Source organism: Echinops telfairi, unplaced genomic scaffold (assembly GCF_000313985.2).
Source record: "Echinops telfairi isolate 266 unplaced genomic scaffold, ASM31398v2 ScPeMD7_23;HRSCAF=83, whole genome shotgun sequence".
NCBI lineage: Eukaryota > Metazoa > Chordata > Mammalia > Afrosoricida > Tenrecidae > Echinops > Echinops telfairi.
Window position 1 is genome coordinate 90,025,637 of NW_022103920.1, and position 7,741 is coordinate 90,033,377.

At 45.4% G+C, this 7,741-nt stretch overlaps 1 pseudogene; it reads left to right on the forward strand.

The window, feature by feature from the left end:
- The first annotated feature begins 5,646 nt into the window (after nt 1-5,646).
- LOC115869222 lies at nt 5,647-6,044 on the forward strand (annotated as a pseudogene).
- The last annotated feature ends 1,697 nt before the right edge of the window (nt 6,045-7,741 follow it).

A 7,741-nucleotide genomic window follows, 5' to 3' on the forward strand; every position in this document is an offset into this window, starting at 1 on the left:
GACTTGATGTCATTGAAAACTAATGGCAGAAGACCTGATGCGCTGTGGGAGGACATCAACACAGTAAGAAAGCAAAAGAACACGTGAAAGACAGGAAAGAAAGAAAAGATCACTGTCGATGTCGGAAGAGACTCTGAAACTCGCTCTTGATCATAGAGTAGCTAAAGCAAATGGAAGAAATTATGAAGTAAAAAAAAAATAAACATGCAGTATAGCACCAATGAAACATACAACTTTTCTCTAGTTCTTTAATGTTTCCTCCTCCACCCCACCCCCACTATCATGATCCCAATTCTACATTGCAAATCCGGCTGGACTTTAGGATATACACTGGTACAGTTAAGAGCTGTTAACATAGGGGATTCAGGACAGATAAACCCCTCAGGACCAATAATGAAAGTAGTGATACCAGGAGGGGAAGGGGAAGGCTGGGGAGATAGGGGAAACTGATCACAATGATCTACATATAACCCCCTCCCTGGGGAACAGACAACAGAAAAGTGGGTGAAGGAAGATGTCGGACAGTGTAAGACATGAAAAAAATAATAACTTATAAATTATCAAGATTTGTGAGGGAGGGAGGGAAGGGAAGGGAAAATGAGGAGCTGATTGATACTAAGGGCTCAAGTAGAAAGAAAATGTCTTGAGAATGATGATGGCAACACATATACTTGACACAATGGATGTATGGATGGATTGTGATAAGAGTTGTATGAGCCCCCAATAAAATGATTTAAAACAAAAAAAAACTGAACAGAGCATTTCAAAGGGCAGCTCAAGAAGATAAAGTAACATCTTGAAATGCACACAATATATATAATGTACAAATGTACATAATGAAATGTACAAAGTCCTTGAGTTAGAAAACCAAAAGGAATAATGCACTCAACATATCTTAAATGGAAGGAACTCAAGAAAAAATTCAAGCCTTGAGTTGCAATATCAAGCAACTCTATGGACAAAATATTGAACGATACAGGATGCATACATAGAAAATGGAAGGAGGCACTGTATCAAAAATAACCAGTTGACATTCAACAATTTCAAGAGATAGCATATGATCAAGAACCAATGGTACTGAAAGAAGTCCAAGCTGTACTGAAGCATTAGCAAAAACATGACTCCACGAATTGACAGAATCTCTATTGAAATGTTTCAACAACAATATATCACTGGAGGAAACACAGGTCCCCTTTAAAGATGGAGGAATTAAGCCATTAAAACAAGGTCAAGTAACTGGCCCAGGTTCTGGTAAAAAATAGAATTGGGAATCAAAAGCCGGCACTCCAAGCATCCATGCTCTCTGGCACTGAATCTCAGTGGCTCTCATCAATCAGAAACTGGAAATGGCACATGAACGTCCTTCATAATCTACTTTGTCTGAATTACCCCTAGACTGGGATTCTAATTTCTGGTGACACAGGAGGGGCTACACCAGAAGACAATGCTTTCCCCAGTCTCTGGGGAGGTGAAAAGTTTTGGGAAACAGCATTTAAAGACACACTATGGTTAGCCCCATACATATGGAAGAGTAAGTGGTCTAAACAAGGTTGGCTTTTCATGGGTCTCTTTGGTGACATCAGGTTCCAGCAGCCAAGTAGGAGTCCTGCACCTAAGTATGTTTCCTCTCTTGGTGTCTGCCATACACACCTCTGCTGCCCCCTTCCTAGAGCAGGTAAGTACGAAATTGAATGAAGCCTCTTTCTTGACCAGCACTGTCTCTCAATTTGCCAGTCCATATCCCTGGCAACAGCAAACAAAGAGAGTCTTCTAAGATATGAATCTGACCTTAACACTCACTGTCTTGAACCTTGAACGGCTCCAGTTTCCCTTGTCATGAAATACAAATCCCTCCTCGCCATCGATTTTAGATCACTTGTTGTTCCCTTATCCCTGGGTTTGTTAACAAACACCCACTTCCTTTCCCTGACCAAGATGCCTGGTAGGGCTTGATCAAAGACAATGTAACCGAGAGGAATTAATGAAACCCAAATGAAGGCCAAACATGATAGTAGGACAAGAGGAGAGTAAAAGGAAAGAGAGGAAAGAAATAAGAGGCAAAAGGCATTTATAGAGATCTATATACTGGCATGTACATATGTAAATATGTTTATATATAACGATAGGGAAATAGATCTATGTGCATATATTTATAGGTTTAGTATTAAGGTAGCAGATGGACATTAGGCCTCCACTCCTTCAACACAAGAACACTTTGTTCTATTAAACTGGCATTCCATGATGCTCACCTTCCCAACACGATCACTGAAGACAAAGTGGGTGCATAAGCAAATGTGGTGAAGAAAGCTGATAGGGCCCAGCTATCAAAAGATACAGTCTTGAAAACAAACAAGTGGTCATCTGGCTGAGAAGCAGCAAAGTCCACATGGAAGAAGCACACCAGCCTATGTGATTATGAGGTGTTGATGGAATCAGGTATCAGGCATCAAAGACCCAGAACAAAAAATCATATCAATGTGAATGAGAGGAAGTGCAGAGTAGAGACCCAAAGCCCATCTGTAGACAATTGGACATCCCCTTACAGAAGGGTCACAAGGAAGATGAGCCAGTCGGGGTGCAGTATAGCACCGATGAAACATACAACTTTCCTCTAATTCTTTAATACTTCCTCCTCACCACCCCCATCATGATCCCAATTCTACCTTACAAATTCAGATAGACCAGAGGATGTACACTGGTACAGATGAGAGCTGGAAACACAGGGAATTCAGGACAGATAAACCCCTCAGGGCCAAAATGAGAGTAGCAATACCAGGAAGGTAAGGGGAATGTGGGGGGAAAAGGGGGAAACGATCACAATGATCTACATATAACCCCCTCTCTAGGGGAGGGACAACAGAAAAGTGGATGCAAGGAGACCGGTCAGTGTAAGACATGAAAAAATAATAATTTATAAATTATCAAGGGTTAGTGAGAGAGGGAGGAGGGGAAATGAGGTGGTGATAAAAAGGGCTCAAGTAGAAAAAATGTTTTGAAAATGATGATGGCAACAAATGTACAAATGTGCTTGACACAATGGATGCATGTATGTATTGTGGTAAGAGCTGTATGAGCCAATACAATTATTTTTAAAAAAAGAAAAGAAATACAAATCCCTTACTGGACTCACAGCACTCTGTGAGCAGGCCTCTCTCTCCAGCATCAGGGAGGACTTGCAGTTATTTCCCTGATGGGAGGATCACATTTTCTGATCATCTTTCCATTGTGACTTGTCTTCTCACGACTGTAAGCCCCTTGAAGGCATGTTTCATGCATCTCTGAATCCCCAAGGCCAAGCACAGGCCTGATCAAGAGTAAGATATCCACCCACATTGAAGGAATGGAATGAGGCTAGTTCTAGCTGCTGTTGGAATTCCTTCACCTGACCAGAACACAGGAACTCAAGCAGCCATGCTGGACCAGACCCAGAGACAGAACAGACTGAGTTCCAAGGCCAGGTAACATGACACAGCTTGAGAATCCACAGAATTCCACTCCTTGCACCAAGGTACCAGCAGTCCCAAGGGTCGAAGACACCAACAAAGACAGCTACTTCGACTACATGCCAAAGGGGCCAAGAAGGAAAACGGAGCTCTCAGAAAGAAAACCAGAGACAGTGTCAGGAGAAGAAACAGAGAGAGAGGTGCCTCTGCAGAAGCAACGCCCTCCCGGGTGCTGTTTGAAGGCAAAGCCACAAACTATCTCATCCTGTTTGCAAGGGCAGAAGCCACCATCAGGGCTAGCAGACAGAGACGTCGTTCCTTCAGCTCAGGATTCCTTAAAAAGAAAAAGGAAGACTACTGTCCGTAGCCTCGGGAAGCTGTCTGTTATTTGGACAAACTCCCAGAAGTCCAGTTCCAAGCAGCACGGAAATAAAGCAGCCCAACATCACCCCCTCAGAAGACGAGGCTAGAAAATCTAAAGAAAGAAAAGCCCAATTATGGGCTTTCATCTCATTCATTTTCCGGAGGGTTTCTCTCGGACGCTTCTTGAATGCAAACCCAGCTGACACACGGCCACGGCTGAGAGCTCTAATTGAGCTGCTGATGGACAACTGGTAATTCGAAAGCTAAGCATTTCCGACAGCTGCTATTAGTGGCTGCCCTGTCTGGTCTCTGGTAATACGCTCATCAATCTCGCTGCACTTCCAGGTCCAGAGATCTGAAGCTATAAAAGGACCTGGCATGGGTCCCTGGAGTGAGTCTTTCCATACTTTCTTCGGGACACATTCTGTCACCAGTCTCCCTTCCCTGAGGCAGTACCTAGCCCACGCCTAGCCCAGGGCTCCAGTGCTGGTCTGGGAATTGTCACCGAGGGTCAGTCCTTGCCCACAGCTCTCAAATTCAGGGCTTGACTCTTGCAATTGGCCCTCTCTCTTGCATTATTAGCTTGCCCTGTCTTTATTATTAGGTCACTCTCATCAGCACACAGATGTCTGATTCCATCATAACAACACCCCCACCCCCGACCCACTCATTTGATGTCATGGTCTCACATCGATTCTACTCCCTTGTATAGCAAAACGCCACAAAATGCGTGCCCATCAGTATTGCCTCTTCTTCAGTCAAGGGCGGATGGATCACCCAATAAGCAAAATAAGCACTACAGATTACTAAGTAAGCATAAGTAAACTGATGCTTATCTTTCTTACTGGATACACCATTCATGTTACTCACTCACTCACTCACTCACCTCCATCGAGTGGTTTCCGGCTCGCCGTGACCCTATAGAATGGAGCAGAGCTGTCCTTGGGGCTCCCAAGACTGTCACTCTTCATGAGGGTTGACAGCCTCCTCTCTCTCCCACCGAGCAGTCGGTGGTTTCGGATTGCAAGCGGGTAAGAAGGTGCTGTATGGTTGGGAAAGAGACAGATACCAGCCATACCTAGAAGCCAAATCTTTGGTGTTATCAGGGGGGTGGAGGGATGTGAAATGACTCACTACAAATTACATTTGTTCTGGTTTTTCAGATGTTCTGCTTTGTTTTTGATAGAAGTTTTTCTCTGTTTTGCTTTGTCGGTGTTGTTGTTTTTTAACACTGTATTAGGAGCTCTTACAGATATTCTTACAATCCATAGTTCCATCCCGCCTGTCCCCACCTCTCTTCCCACATTCTCAGGAAGTCAATACTCCCCCCCTTTCTGTTTCTGAGAAGATAGTCTTTCTTGAATTCCGTGCATCAAAAGATCTTGGTTGTGCCCATGTACATACATAGGACTAGCAAGATTGATGAGGTTAAAATGGGGCCAAAATAGTGGGAGGAGGAAGTTTTAAAGAAGTAGAGGATAGTTGTGTGGTTCATCAGTTCTTTACTGCACCCTGGTTATACCATCCTTCCGTGTGGCCCTTCTGTGAGGGACCGTCCAATGGCCTCACAGACGGGCTCTGGGTCTCCACCTTGCCTGTGTTTCTTCACGTCAGTTTGATTGCTTGTGAACTTCTGCTGCCTTTTCCAGTTGACACCTTGTTTTTTGCTTGGTGCTTTTCTTTCTTTCTTTCTTCTTCTTTGTTCAATGGTTTTCGTATATGAAATCCAGGATAAAGCTGCACTCTTTTGACCTCGGCCACAGGTGCTGCAGGGGAGGCAAGGCAGCAGGACAGGTGTCCACACTGCCTGTCACCCACGTCCTCCAGCCACGCCTCTATGATGTTCGCCTGCCCCAAGCTCACCTGCACCCCCGCTCTGGACCCAGGTCTGCGTATAGACCAGTTTAAGCATCAGTGTTATCCCCACCAAAGGCTAGGGCTGGAGAGGGCGCAGCAGTGTTTGTTGGGGGCCAGGCTGGTGTGTCTCTGCTGATCCGAAGGGAGTTTCAGACCAGTGCAATCAGCAGAGCCGTGGGACCTGTTGCCAAGTGTCTTGGTGTGGGTGCTGAGGCTGGTCTGGGGCTGGTATTGGAAGTCTTCGGCAGCCTCGTCATTGGTTATGCCAGAAACCCTTCGCTGAAGCAGCAGCTCTCCCCATCTGTCATCCTGGGCTTTGCCTTGTCTGAAGCCAGGGTCTCTTGTTTGATGGTCGCTTTCTTTATTTGGTTTGCCACGTAACAAAATGAACCGCTAGCGATATTGGCATTCATATTAATGGCGACTTGAGTCAGGCACCCCTTAGTCCTCGAAATAACCTCCTTGGTTTGCAACACTTTAAAAAGGTCTTGGGCAGCAGATTTACCCAATGCAACATGTCTTTTGATCTCTTGACTGCTGCTTCCATGAGCACTGATTGTGGGTCCAAAAGACACAAAATCCACGACAACTTCAACCTTTTCTCCATTTATCATGATGTTCCCTATGGGTCCAGTTGGGAGAATTTTAGCCTTCTTTACATGGAGCTTTAATCTATACAAAAGCTGCAATCCTGGCACACCCCTTTTCTGATTTTGAACCTTGGGGTATTCCCTCATTCTGTTTGCACAACTACCTCTTGATCCATGTACACGTTCTGCGTGAGCAATGTGAAATGTTCAGGAATTCCCAGTCTTCCCAAGGCTTTCTGTAGTCTGTTAATGCCTTGACATAGTCCACAAAGCACAAGGACGCATCAAGAGCCATCTGACAGCAGCAGTGCTATCCCTTGCTCCACGTCCTCTTCTGAATCTGGCGCGAGTCTCGGGCAGCTCCCTGTCAATGTGCTGCTGCAACCTTTGTTGGATCATCTTCGTTCTCAAGTACCCTCCCTGCTTCAACTTCTAGACAATCTGTGACACATGGGATCACTACCCTCTTCTAGAAACTCCGTACCTCCATTCTTCCCCACCTAGCTGACCACTCCTCCCAGGGTCCTCTGCTACAGCTCCTCCTCTCTCTGACCCATAATCCTGGAAAACCCGAGGCTTAGTCCTTGAAAGTGTTTGCTTCTCCATCTATATTCACTACACAGGTGACCTTGCCCTGTCTCACAGCTCTGTGTAATATGTACATGCTAACAACACCCATTTTACATTTCCAAGTCTCATAACTCACTGCCATTGGGTCAATGTTGACGCACAGCGACCCTATAGGACAGTTAGAACTTCCCACTCATAAAATGTACATGCTAATAACACCCATTTTACATTTCCAAGTCTCATAACTCTGCCATTGGGTCAATGTTGATGCACAGAGACCCTATAGGACAGGTTAGAACATCCCACTGTGGGGTTCTGAGACTGTTAATGGGAGTAGAAAGCCCAGCTGGTAGCTTTGAAATGCAGACCTTGCAGATTGCCCAACTCACAACCGCTGCGCCACCAGCGCTCCTCTCCAGGTCTACTAGCTCCCTCACACAACTACCTTTATTGGTAACCTCAATGTGGATTCAGAGCCTTGAGCTATCCCAAAGAGAAGGAATGTCTCCCCCTTGGAGAACCCGTCCTCCTCCAAGTCTCCTTCATGTGAAAATGACATCTCCCTTTCTCTGGGTGCTCGGGTCAAAAATGTTGGCGTCACTCTTGACTCTTTCTTTTTGCATCCAAAGCAGCGCTGTCCTCATTACTCAGGACCCAAGTCCAATCCACAGCCGTCTCTGGCCTGTGCTATTGCAAGGACTTCAGGTGCTTTCCCTCCATCCCTTTTCTTACTTCCCTCCCTCCCCCACCAGTGTGTTCTCCAATTACTCAAGAGCCAGAGAGACTGCTCATAGATGTGTCCTGGGAGAAACTTTCCAGCTCTGCTCAGTAGCCCCTTACCCAGACCATAGCATTTCATTTCATCATAAGATCCAATATCATTACTGTCACTCTTGGCCCTATACTAACCTGCACCCC